Source organism: Panulirus ornatus, chromosome 9 (assembly GCF_036320965.1).
Source record: "Panulirus ornatus isolate Po-2019 chromosome 9, ASM3632096v1, whole genome shotgun sequence".
NCBI classification, from domain to species: Eukaryota; Metazoa; Arthropoda; class Malacostraca; order Decapoda; family Palinuridae; genus Panulirus; species Panulirus ornatus.
Window position 1 is genome coordinate 40726295 of NC_092232.1, and position 14316 is coordinate 40740610.

Genomic DNA, 14316 nt, shown 5'->3' on the forward strand with positions numbered 1-14316 from the left:
ATGCAAAGGATTTCCCAACACCAGGAGAGATGCAGGGGATTTCCTCAACACCAGGAGAAATGAAGGATATTTCCTCAACGCCAGGAGAGATGCAGGGGATTTCCTCAACACCAGGACAGATGCAGATTTTCCTTACATCAGAAGAGTTGTAAGGAATTTCCTCAACGCTAGAGAAGTTGCAGATTTCCTCGCCACCGGGAGAGTTGCGTGGATTTCCTCAACACTAGCAGAGCTGCAGGGGATTTCCTCTACACTAGGAGAGTCGCTGGGGATTTTGCTGCGCTTTGTGGAATAATGAGATTATGGACTGGTGACTGTAAGTGAGCATCTATATTACAGAACAGTTGCAATCTCCATCATGCAAGCTAATGATTATGTAAGAATATTACAAGGGAAATTAATGTATAATTTCAACGGATCCTTCTCGTCAGTCCGTCTCCGAGTGAAGCAGGCGATGCACTGGGTAAACGTGTTACTCAAATCATATCAAGTTTATTTTCCATGTCAGATGTAACCAAGTTAGAATGGTAGACGAATATTTGACCCGTAATAGTTCTGTACCGTATGTACATCAGGTTGGGATGATAAAACAAATTACCCATAGTAACTGTACTCACTATGTAAGTGTTAGTAACGATACTAATACAGTTTATGGAAAGAATGGTATAAGGTATGTTTGTCAACATGGGATACAGAAGTTACTAAGCAGTATGATATAGTTGTTATGTCAGAAGACAGACGGTGTAGTGTGTGAGGTGGTGATGACAGTCACACTTTAGAACATCAGGATCAGTATTTTCTGCAGTGGCAGTATTACTACCGATGGTGTGTGTGTCGTACTGATGATGTACTATCACCACCGAAAATTCTTACTGATGGATTTTCAAAAATTCTGAAGTCCAGGCGTCAGTATGTGGCCGGGGCGTATGGAGTGACAAATTACCGATCGTGTGTTGGCTGCACTGTCATTCCCATCAGTATTGTCACAGCCACGTGAAACGTAACATAGTCGCACGCAATGACAGCAAATTTGGAGAAACAAGACGGAAAAGCTTTACTGCAACAATTTATTGCTTCATACAAAGTTACCAAAATAATTGCAATACAAACTTTGTCCCTGTTTTCCATTTCACTTGAATAATCGCTGAGAACAACCACGCGATGTACGCACAAGGGGTTACTGACAATTATAAAGACAATAATGAACGTGTGTTCACAGTACTGAAAATACCAAAAGTAATATCAGTATTGATACTGATAATAATACTGATCATGTGTATCCTGCATTACACAGCTCTGAAAGAGCGACGGGGCTGTTAGAGTAGTGAATCCAATATATAGTTGTAATCTAATAGTGATAAATACAGTAACATCATGCTATGTCCTGGGGTCGTTCGCAGGTCTGACATTACTCAACTGTTCCAAAAATATTAGAAACTTTAAAGCTACAACAACGGGTGACCGTGCTCAGATATTTGTAACTAGAGATTTACTGAGATCATGTTAATTACAGCTTATGAACCTCATTTAACAAGCAGTAATTTCTTTATAAGCAGTTATGGATGATACTTTTTCGTCTACCAAAATTTCTGAAATGTGATGTATGTTTGTTGATTCATATGATTGCTTTCCTAACCATGACTAATGATATGTGGGGGATAGCGCGAACGCAGTCCCCCGACTGTAAAAATTACACACTCGAGTTAACCACTTTTGGGTTAATCGCAAGGGTCAGCACCACCGTAGTGCAATGGTGAGCCTCGCCCTGGGAGAACCACCTTCGTGATCATGGTATCTCCTGTGCCAGGTAAGTATGCTTCTCCATCATACACCACCACCCACACCAAACTATACTGATGACCGTTGACTATGTTCTATAGTTTTTATGTTCTTGCATTTAATTTTACTATTATTTATATTTTATATTCAAAATATGCTCTTACATTTTCTTTTGTGTTTTGATTATTATTAAATAAAATAAAATATACCATAAGTAGGATAATGATAATGGTGATCCTTGCTAGAAACAACCTCTTACATACTTTATACCCGAAACATGCCAAAGAAAGTTTCACATTATTTACGAAAATTGTTTTCCTACTAGTTTGCTCATATTCTATCACATGTATTTGGGTGTAATTTGCATCTCAAAAACTAATGAAAATAGTACCATGATAACTTTATTACAAACAGTAGGGTTAGAAGTAATAACATTCTCAACAATATGATAGCGCAATTACAAGTGTGTGTGTTATTTTGGTAAAATCCAGAGAGAGTGAACATATTCAAATAATCAACCTAAAATATTACGAAAATTATATACAAATACTTATTAGCAGAGACTATGGGTCCCCTCACCCGCTGGATACAAATGTCGTAACGATATCAATAATCAAACTTGGCTAAAACTCTGTTTACTACCAGTCCCTCCTTAAGTAATTGGACTAACCACAACTGTAGTCAAAAGGTCAGCGCCAGGTCACGTATGGTCAACAAGAACTGATTCAGTTCAAGTTGTGCGTAAGGCTGGATAGTGCTACCAAAAACTAGTTTTATTCTCTAGATTAGCACACATGCAAGTTATGACTATTGTGAAATTAGTTTTTGGTCAAAATGGCTTATAATACCTCAAAAGCTACTACCTTCCTTGCTTATGTAAAGGTAATCCAAAATGGCATCTGCCATGTGAACTTAGGAAAGAGGTTCATTCGTGTAGCTAGAAGAGGTAGGAAGAAAAAGATTTCCTCTCTGGCTACGAGAACTTGATACAATTCTATAAATGTCTCCTAAATATGTCTTAAATAGGAATAGCTGTGTGATAGTTCTTTAAAGAAATTTGAAAATGTGTGTGAGTTTACGTAAAGATTCGTCAATACCAGGCTTGGCACGGTTGTCAGTGACATCCTTTCAAGGGTGTGCCGATACTGGCACAAGGCGGATGTGTGTGTTCAGGGTGCCATTAATGGCACACGACAGCATTGTGTAAAGGGCTCTTAGGTGGAAGTGTGTGTTGTGTAAAATTTGATGAATTGCTTCACTCAAAATAGTCAGTTTATGAATCTGAAAATAAAAATCATAGATACTCGTGAGTACTGTGGTAACTACAGGTGTACACTGTCGGGGATGAGAAAAGCGGTTTATAAAGAAGTAGGTCGGGCAGACTTACCTTGCTGAAACCCACTACCAACTGACTCATAAATTAAACTGATCTGAAATGAAGCAATTCGTCACATTTTGTACAACGCACACATCCTCCTAAGTGCTCCCTACATTATAGTTACACATTGGCCAAACTGTGGACGTAATGGCACCCCGAGAACACGCACCCAACCTATAACAGTAATGTCAGACCCAAGTCAGGGTTGTAACATATTGATTGAATATTCAAAATTGTCTACAGCATCAACAGCAGAGGTCATAAGACTAGAGTCTATGCAATGCTTGACCTGGCACACCTACGAACACGTTTTCTCTCCTCATTAGATCGACATTATGAAGCTTAAGAGAAAAAAAAAACACGTGTTTACATTGTCATAAACTAGTTACCTACAAGAATCTGTTTAGTAATAACATGGCCAGTTCACGCTTACATGTGATTCTGATGTAAAACTATTTCACCAATTGTCTAATGCAACCTGATAATAGCATGGACATAAACAGTACGAACTTTAGTTATACAGACATGAAAATGTAAACATGATACACACTGTAACATTTATGCAATGTCTTGGGCAAGTTCGGATGGTTAGGTGTGGCTGACGTCACAACTTTGTTCCAAAAACATCAGAAAGTTTAAACTTTAATAATGAGAGGCCAAGTGCTCAGCTAAGATATAGTCACTCAAGATTACTTGTGAGCATGTTGATTACAGTGTATTAATTTGATAAAACAGGCAGTAATTTCTTTATCATAAATTGCAGTTATGGAAGGCTATTTATGCAAGAATGATAAGGATTTCAGTTATTTTTCCACCAAAGTTTCCGAGATATAATGTTTGTTAAGGAAAACCTGCCCACAATGCCGGATCCCTGTCAGCCAAGTGGTACATGGTGGCCACGTTATTGGAGCCACCATATAACGACAGAGTCACGAGAAGGAAAACCCTAGTCAATCCCCACCGTCTACGACTGGGGTACTAATGTAGCTGGCAAAACATTGACGGAGTCATCAGAGACTGTCAGGAGCCGTCAGTGCATCACAGGAACACTACATGCTGGACTGCCAAGTGACAGTCTTCGCGCAAGAGTCCCTGACCTCATTGAGGAAGACTATGTAATACCAGCGGCCCCACTACTTTACAAGCTCCAAAAGAACCAAAAGGAACACCTGCTCCCGACCATAGCTGAACCACCCCCCCCCCCCCCCATGTCGCACATGAAAACAGAGCGTTCAACATCATCTCCAAAAGATACTGACTTCATTTCAGAACACACACACACACACACACACACACAAGACACCGACATATGCATAAAAACTAAGGAACGGACCAAGCAGAGGTCCGACGATCTTAAACACGTTTTGTAAAGACCTTTGACTGAGAGGTGACTACAGGAGAACTCAGCCTGGCTTTATAGCTTCCGGCCAAACTTTGAACACTTTATTGTTCAATGAGCTGCATGATCTTTTTTTTTAGGGTAAGATTAAGTTTCTTATCCCAACTACCCGGGGTGGTTTGCCACTCCGGGCACTGAGTCGGAGCCCTGCAGGATGGACTCTGCCCCCGTAGTGAGCGACCTTGTATAAAGAACAGGAATGATGATTTTGTCAATATCCACGTGACCTGTTTTGGTTATTGATGGTTGCGCGGGAGCCGTTGACACGGTCAGGAAACTGGCAAGTGGCGATTTTCTAGTTAAGGTCAAATCGACAAACCAGGTAACTGACCTTCTAAAGTTGAAGAGGTTCCACATTTACAATGTTGTGGTCTTCATTCCCGTATCCATGAATTCATGCAGGGGAGTAATCTTCTGTCCTGATGTCATGCACATGTTGGAAAATGACACTGTAAAAGAACTATCACACGAGGATGTCATCATTGCTGCCCAGTTCATCACCAAGTATGTTAAAGGCGAGCCACGTAGGAGCCCTTTAATCAACTTTGCTTTCGGAAAATCCAAATTACCAGACGTGATTGCAATAGGATATAAGCGATGGCAAGAGACCATATTTACCAAACCTCCTATGATGCTTCAAGTGTCAGCAATATGGCAACCCCGAAAAGTGGTGCGCTCTTTCTGCCAGATGCGGGAAGTGTGGCGGTGAGGGTCATACTGCTGACGGTGGGTTGTACACACGTGATGATCGGATGTTGTATGTCAACTGTAAGGGCGACCATCCAAGCTGGCACCGGGAACAGAAGGAAGTCTGTTCGGTTAAGACACTTAACAACATTTCATATGACGAGGCTCGGAAGAGGGTTGTCTCAAGCGACTCCGAAACCCAATGAATTCTTTGCTTCGAAGATGAAATGTAAACCGACCATGTGTACCATCGCCACACAGACCGGTCCCTGAACCACGACCTACACCCCCAGAAACTGTCACTAAACCTAACCCTGATTCCAACCAACCCGAACCTGCTCTTGAACCTGATGCCAACTAAACCTAATCCGTCCGTCCGTCCAAAACAACAAAACAAAGAGGACAAAAATAATCTAACAAAATTAAGCAAAGACAAACCGTCACACGTCATGGTTCCTGTGGCTCCAGTGAGGAGGACAGGTTCCCGGGTCCTCCTCATCCCAGTCACTCGATTCAACGGACCACCCCACTTCCAGGGGCCGTTCACTCTCCCCCATGGGGGGACTCGCACAAGTCCCGCAAAACTCGGGCTCAGAAAGCTGGTGGCCGGTGAAATAACCTCTTCATCAACAGGTTCAATCTTGTATAGTGGAACTGTAGAGGCTTCAGGCATAGGCAAGCACAACTACAGTGTTGCTTGCATTATATAAGCCAGTCGTTGTCTGTTTACAAGAGACCAATCTGAACAACACAGTCGAAGATTGTGTTGTTCTGGGTAACTATCACCCGTATGAAAGAGAAGATCATGGGGTAGCTATCTATGTACACTAAAGCTTACCCCATACAGGAGTGACTTCTAAATTCTACTCAGAAGCTGTCGCATGTAGAGTAGATTTGATAACACATACCTGGCCATTTGTTCAATATATATTGTTCCAGTTCCAATGCACTTGATAATGAGTCAAACTTGCTTGGTGAACAATTACTTCACCGTAAAGTAGTCTTAGGAGACTTCAATGCTCATCATTATTAGTAAGGAAGTCTCCGGGCAGACGCCAGGGGGGAACAATCTTTATAATCAACGCCAACCTCGCTCTTCTAAACGATGGTAGTGGAACTCGTGTAGATGATCGCACTGTCACTTCTTCAGCCAGCCGTCAACCTTCGTCATCCCCAGATATACTGAACGACATCACCTGGGGTATTTATGACGACTCCCTGGAAGGTAACCATTTCCTGTCTCGTCTCCGCTTAAAGACAGCAGACTGGGTGTTAATCATAAGGTTGGCCGCCCTGGATGTATCCGGTGATGACATTGATACAAATGTCCATAACGTTACCTCCACCATAATTAGGGTTACTGATCATTCTATACCTAAGGTTTCTACAATTTCCACAAAGCATAGAGTTCCTTGGTGGACACCAGATTGCCGAAATGCACTGTGAGACCGCAATAGAAGATATAGGATGTGCGACAAAGAGCCTCAGATAACAGCTTCATAGCACACAAACTAGCAAGGGCCAAGGCAAGAACAATAAAACAAGTAAAAAGTTCCTCTTGGCGTGGATATGCCTCAACCATCAACTAACATAACTCAGGTCTGGTCCACAATGAATAAACTTAAAATTTCAAACATCAATCACAACACAACTACATCTTCAAAACCGGATCATCGACAACACGTTGGACAGCCAACTCCTTCGCCAGAAGTGTCTCCCAAACGGGTATCTCGGCTAATTACGACCAGCGTTTTTTACAACATAGACGCCAAGCCGAGCTGACTCAGATTGACTTTGCCAGCCACAGAGGATACCTGCCACCATTACGATAACCCATTTGATATGAAAGAATTAGTTGCCCTGAAATCCTGTAAAGGTTCGAGCTCGGTACCCAGCGGAATCACTCAGGGATGATCCAGCACCTTACTCAGGCTAACCTGACTAAGTTGTTAGCATTGTACAATGAGATTTGGACGTCTCGAACGTTTCCAAACTCATGGCACTTTGCGCACGTCACCCCCATCCCGAAAGGTTCCGGACGCCTTACGAACATCAATTCGTTTCGACCTATTGCATTGACGAGCTGCATTTGCAAGGTCATGGAGAAAATGGTTAACAGAAGGTTACTTTTTTATGGAGTTAAGAAACTTATCAAATGGTCAACAGTGTGCTTCCTACACCAACAGAAGCACAATGGATCGTTTAATGAATTTGGAACAATGTATCTCAGAGTCATTTTTGAAGAAAGGATATTTGATTGGAGTATTCTTAGATTTGGAAAAGCCTACGACATGATATGGCGAAACGGAATTTTAAGCAAACTTTATGCTTTTGGTTTAAGAGGTTACCTACCCATTCTTCCTCAAAACTCTTTAAGTAATAGAACTTTCGCTGTCAAACTTACTGCACTTAACGTAATCTCGGACAAATTTATCAAAAAAAAAAAAAAAAATTGGTTTGCCGCAAGGCAACGTCCTAAGCCCAACATTATTTAGTATTATGATTAATGATATTCTGACTCCAGCTTCCATCCCCTGGAATCTTAAATACTCACATTCTGCTGACGATGGTGCAATATGGCATTCTTCCTGTAATGCAGAATTTTCGGCTGAACGAGTTCAAGCTACGCTTGATCATGTTCATTGCTGGGCGATACAGTGGGGTTTGAAGTTTTTACCACTAAAAGCGTCGCGGGTGTTTTTACTCATATGAATATAATCCCGAATCTACAATCAAAACTGAATAACAACCCGACCACTTTTCGCAGTAGCTTAAAATTCTTAGGTCTAAATTACGATAGACGATTGACTTTGAAAACACATATTGATTTGATAAATTTCAATAAAAGATTAGATATTCTTAAATGCATTTCGGGTTCCTTCTGAGGAGCTGACAGATCTTTAATAGTAGTTTATAAGTCCCTGATTAGATCTACACTAGACTATGGCTCTCAGGCGTATTCTTCGGCAAGTGATTGTACCCTGAGGAGATTAGATGTGTTTCAGGATAAATGTTTGTGAATGTGTCTTGATGCCGTGAGAGTGTGTTGAGGAAGTGTGGTATTTCGATGGCCAGGAGGAACAACACTCCGGCCTCTCGTCTCATTACTGAATGGTTACAGTTTGTCGACGGGGGCATAAGGCCACTATCCCCCAGAATACATTCCATCTGGGAGAACTTTGGTATCAAAGTACAAGAAGTGGACACGCTAGTTAAAAGTAGATTGGTTCCCGGGGAGCCCTCCAACATTAAAATGGACAAACTGGCTCCCAGCTAAAAAGGCTGATGAGCCGGAGAGAGAGGTATGGACGTACACCAGCGTTTTCGTAAAGTCCTTACTGACTACCTTTCTTATGGCCACTTCTACGCTGACGGATCCAAGATGAACGAATGTGTGGGTGCAAGTGTGTGGTGCGTGGAGTGTGCCCTCAGGTACTGCTAGCCCAACCATACTTTTTTTTTTTGTGCGGAATTATTTGTTATTTACAAAGCCATAGATTATATGATTAAATCCCATCATTTTAAAGCACTCATGTTTTCTGATTCGTTATCAGCTCCTAAAACGATAGATTTTGGTCACATAGAGTCAAATGAAGTACTTTGCAGTACTATTAACAACTGAATACATGTACGGAAGAATTATCTTGATCTGGGTGTCTGGTGGGTCACTGTGGTATCTACGGCAACAATGAGCAGGCAGACAAGTTGGCCAAGTCGACCTCAGAACTCGAGGCGGTTTTACCGATCCCTCGGGAGCTGGGGTCCTGCATTTCCTTGGAAAAGAATTCAATGCTTGTTCTGCGGCAAAGTTAGTGGACCAGCCTGACAACAGATTTAAACAGGAAGTGGCTGACTGGCCGACATCCTACAGGAAAAACAGGAGAGAAGTCGTGCTGGCCCACCTCAGAATACATAAACCACCCATCTCAGACCTTACTGTGAACAAACCTTCCCCCCAATACGTAACACAGATAATAGTGATTCAATAAAGCATATCATCTGCTGCACGCAGTTCACGCAGCAGAGGATGAAGATAATAGAACGCTTACAAATAAAAGAAAATACCATTTACTTTTTTTTTACTTTCTTACATTCTATCACATACTCCCACAACTCCTGTTTCAGGAGTATTGCTACTCCTTCCCTTGCTCTTGTCCTCTCACTAACCCCTGACTTTACTCCCCAGACATTCCCAAACCACTCTTCTCCTTTACCCTTGAGCTTCGTTTCACTCAGAGCCAAAACATCCAGGTTCCTTTCCTCAAACATACTACCTATCTCTCCTTTTTTCACATCTTGGTTACATCCACACACATTTAGGCACCCCACTCTGAGCCTCCGAGGAGGATGGGCACTCCCCGCGTGACTCCTTCTTCTGTTTCCCATTTTAGAAAGTTAATACAAGGAGGGGAGGATTTCTGGCCCCCCGCTCCCGTCCCCTCTAGTCGCTTTCTACGACACGCGAGGAATACGTGGGAAGTATTCTTTCACCCCTATCCCCAGGGATAATATACATATATATATACACATACACATATACACACATACACATACATACGCACATACACACACACACACACACATACATATATATACATATGAAAAAAGTAAGAAACAGTTTAGAAAACAAACTTTTAGCTTGAAATGAATGAACTATATCTATCACATAATATGGGTAAAACTGAAAGTTGATGGAGAGAGGTGGGTGATTATTGGTGCATATGCACCTGGGCATGAGAAGAAAGATCATGAGAGGCAAGTGTTTTGGGAGCAGCTGAATGAGTGTGTTAGTGGTTTTGATGCACGAGACCGGGTTATAGTGATGGGTGATTTGAATGCAAAGGTGAGTAATGTGGCAGTTGAGGGAATAATTGGTATACATGGGGTGTTCAGTGTTGTAAATGGAAATGGTGAAGAGCTTGTAGATTTATGTGCTGAAAAAGGACTGATGATTGGGAATACCTGGTTTAAAAAGCGAGATATACATAAGTACACTTATGTAAGTAGGAGAGATGGCCAGAGAGCGTTATTGGATTACGTGTTAATTGACAGGCGTGCGAAAGAGAGACTTTTGGATGTTAATGTGCTGAGAGGTGCAACTGGAGGGATGTCTGATCATTATCTTGTGGAGGCTAAGGTGAAGATTAGTATGGGTTTTCAGAAAAGAAGAGTGAATGTTGGGGTGAAGAAGGTGGTGAGAGTAAGTGAGCTTGGGAAGGAGACCTGTGTGAGGAAGTACCAGGAGAGACTGTGTACAGAATGGAAAAAGGTGAGAACAATGGAAGTAAGGGGAGTGGGGGAGGAATGGGATGTATTTAGGGAGTCAGTGATGGATTGCGCAAAAGATGCTTGTGGCATGAGAAGAGTGGGAGGTGGGTTGATTAGAAAGGGTAGTGAGTGGTGGGATGAAGAAGTAAGAGTATTAGTGAAAGAGAAGAGAGAGGCATTTGGACGATTTTTGCAGGGAAAAAATGCAATTGAGTGGGAGATGTATAAAAGAAAGAGACAGGAGGTCAAGAGAAAGGTGCAAGAGGTGAAAAAAAGGGCAAATGAGAGTTGGGGTGAGAGAGTGTCATTAAATTTTAGGGAAAATAAAAAGATGTTCTGGAAGGAGGTAAATAAAGTGCGTAAGACAAGGGAGCAAATGGAAACTTTAGTGAAGGGCGCAAATGGGGAGGTGATAACAAGTAGTGGTGATGTGAGAAGGAGATGGAGTGAGTATTTGAAGGTTTGTTGAATGTGTCTGATGATAGAGTGGCAGATATAGGGTGTTTTGGTCGAGGTGGTGTGCAAAGTGAGAGGGTTAGGGAAAACGATTTGGTAAACAGAGAAGAGGTAGTGAAAGCTTTGCGGAAGATGAAAGCCGGCAAGGCAGCAGGTTTGGATGGTATTGCAGTGGAATTTATTAAAAAAGGGGGTGACTGTATTGTTGACTGGTTGGTAAGGTTATTTAATGTATGTATGACTCATGGTGAGGTGCCTGAGGATTGGAGGAATGCGTGCATAGTGCCATTGTACAAAGGAAAAGGGGATAAGAGTGAGTGCTCAAATTACAGAGGTATAAGTTTGTTGAGTATTCCTGGTACATTGTATGGGAGGGTATTGATTGAGAGGGTGAAGGCATGTACAGAGCATCAGATTGGGGAAGAGCAGTGTGGTTTCAGAAGTGGTAGAGGATGTGTGGATCAGGTGTTTGCTTTGAAGAATGTATGTGAGAAATACTTAGAAAAGCAAATGGATTTGTATGTAGCATTTATGGATCTGGAGAAGGCATATGATAGAGTTGATAGAGATGCTCTGTGGAAGGTATTAAGAATATATGGTGTGGGAGGCAAGTTGTTAGAAGCAGTGAAAAGTTTTTATCGAGGATGTAAGGCATGTGTACGTGTAGGAAGAGAGGAAAGTGATTGGTTCTCAGTGAATGTAGGTTTGCGGCAGGGGTGTGTGATGTCTCCATGGTTGTTTAATTTGTTTATGGATGGGGTTGTTAGGGAGGTAAAGGCAAGAGTTTTGGAAAGAGGGGCAAGTATGAAGTCTGTTGGGGATGAGAGAGCTTGGGAAGTGAGTCAGTTGTTGTTCGCTGATGATACAGCGCTGGTGGCTGATTCATGTGAGAAACTGCAGAAGCTGGTGACGGAGTTTGATAAAGTGTGTGGAAGAAGAAAGTTAAGAGTAAATGTGAATAAGAGCAAGGTTATTAGGTACAGTAGGGTTGAGGGTCAAGTAAATTGGGAGGTGAGTTTGAATGGAGAAAAACTGGAGGAAGTGAAGTGTTTTAGATATCTGGGAGTGGATCTGGCAGCGGATGGAACCATGGAAGCAGAAGTGGACCATAGGGTGGGGGAGGGGGCGAAAATTCTGGGAGCCTTGAAGAATGTGTGGAAGTCGAGAACATTACCTCGGAAAGCAAAAATGGGTATTTTGAAGGAATAGTGGTTCCAACAATGTTGTATGGTTGCGAGGCGTGGGCTATGGATAGAGTTGTGCGCAGGAGGATGGATGTGCTGGAAATGAGATGTCTGAGGACAATGTGTGGTGTGAGGTGGTTTGATCGAGTAAGTAACGTAAGGGTGAGAGAGATGTGTGGAAATAAAAAGAGCGTGGTTGAGAGAGCAGAAGAGGGTGTTTTGAAATGGTTTGGGCACATGGAGAGAATGAGTGAGGAAAGGTTGACCAAGAGGATATATGTGTCGGAGGTGGAGGGAACGAGGAGAAGAGGGAGACCAAATTGGAGGTGGAAAGATGGAGTGAAAAAGATTTTGTGTGATCGGGGCCTGAACTTGCAGGAGGGTGAAAGGAGGGCAAGGAATAGAGTGAATTGGAGCAATGTGGTATACCGGGGTTGACGTGCTGTCAGTGGATTGAATCAAGACATGTGAAGCGTCTGGGGTAAACCATGGAAAGCTGTGTAGGTATGTATATTTGCGTGTGTGGACGTATGTATATACATGTGTATGGGGGGGGGGGTTGGGCCATTTCTTTCGTCTGTTTCCTTGCGCTACCTCGCAAACGCGGGAGACAGCGACAAAGTATAAAAAAAAAAAAAAAAAAACCATTTACTTTTGAAGATATACTCGTGGACAACCCGAGTATCATTGATCAGTTGATCTTCCTTTGGGAAGCTTAACTAATCCAGGTGTCATGAGGTGGAACTTGGCTCCGTGTTGCTGCTGCTGGGGTAGTAGTCTCCCTCCCACCTAGGGTTGAGGGTATGTGTGTGCTGGGTTACTCAACACATCCCAGGTCCTGGGTGGAGCGGCAAGGCGCCGGGCTGAGATTCATTGTGGTGCTGGGCTGCTGGTATGCTGATTATATTCACATTATAATTCCTATATGTGCTTGTTCATGGTGGAGGCCTATCTCTACCTGTCCTATCTCCTTCGCAATTTTTTGATGGGTGCGGGACCGACTGGGCCGTTCTGCCGTCACGTTGGTACAACACCCACTAAACATCTGTATTCTTCTTTATATATACATTATTCATAATGAATATGTATGTATATATATCTAGAGAGGGTTAGGATGTATTTTGCTTATAGGGATAAGACTGCAAGTCAATATCAAATAGGATTGCAGGCAGGTCTAATGACCCTCATCATTAGTCGATGGCCATAAAGACCAACAAGCAGCAATTAATTCACTTAATGTTACTTGATCTCTACAGAACTGTAACCATGGGCCACATGCATAGTAAGAGTGAATGTGGTCTTCGAATTATCTTTAACACCTGAAGAAGGTGTTAAAGATTTTTCGGTTGTTAGATGTACCCTTAATGACCCTGGCAGTTGATAGGCCTAAAGCCCAGTCAACCAACCAACCAACCAACCAACTCTAGTCTATAACTTTTTTTATATTTTGATTAGTCTAATACCCGCATTGCCTCCAGCTGTTGTGTCTGTTGTCTCTGATTTCATCTTTGGTCTTAGCTTCACTGTGTATCACCCAAGACTTTTGCAGGGCTTCCCTGCACTCCCGGACTCCTCATGACAGCTCACCAGCGGCTGGCTGGCTACCCTGGATTTCGGACCGGCATGGTGGAGCAAAGTCTCCCTAGAGCAACTCCCACACAAGTAGAAGGGTGTTTGAGACCTGGTGATGGAGGGCATTATGTGATATGCTTTCTCATCTAGATCCCTCGCCTCGCATCCATACAACACCGACAGGACTACTGTACTGTGAAATGCCCATCTTTACTCGCGCCGACCGTTACCCTCTCCCCACACACTCCTTAGCGCGCCTGACTTTAGCCCTCTCACCCACCTCATGGCTCATTTCAGCTCCCGCGGCTCTATTTTCTGCCATGTCACCTCCTAGGTGTCTGAAACATCCCAGTTCCTCCAGATTCTCATTGTTGAGACACACCCCAACTAACCTGTCCCTTAACCTTGGTGAGCCCTCTAATCTTGCTTCATATTTACACTCAACCTCCTCCTTTCATACACTCTCCCAAACTCAGACATCAGCTTCAGCAGTTTTTTTTTTTTCACTCGAATCTGCCACCATTGCCGTGTCGTCAGCAAACAACGATTCACCTCTCTCTCTCTCTCTCTCTCTCTCTCTCTCTCTCTCTCTC

At 42.7% G+C, this 14316-nt stretch overlaps 1 non-coding gene across 1 annotated transcript; it reads right to left on the reverse strand.

Moving 5' to 3' along the window:
• Nucleotides 1-1652: 1652 nt before the first annotated feature.
• LOC139750463 (U1 spliceosomal RNA) lies at nucleotides 1653-1815 on the reverse strand. Its single transcript, XR_011713154.1, has one exon. It is a non-coding gene; the product is annotated as a U1 spliceosomal RNA (small nuclear RNA).
• Nucleotides 1816-14316: the final 12501 nt, after the last annotated feature.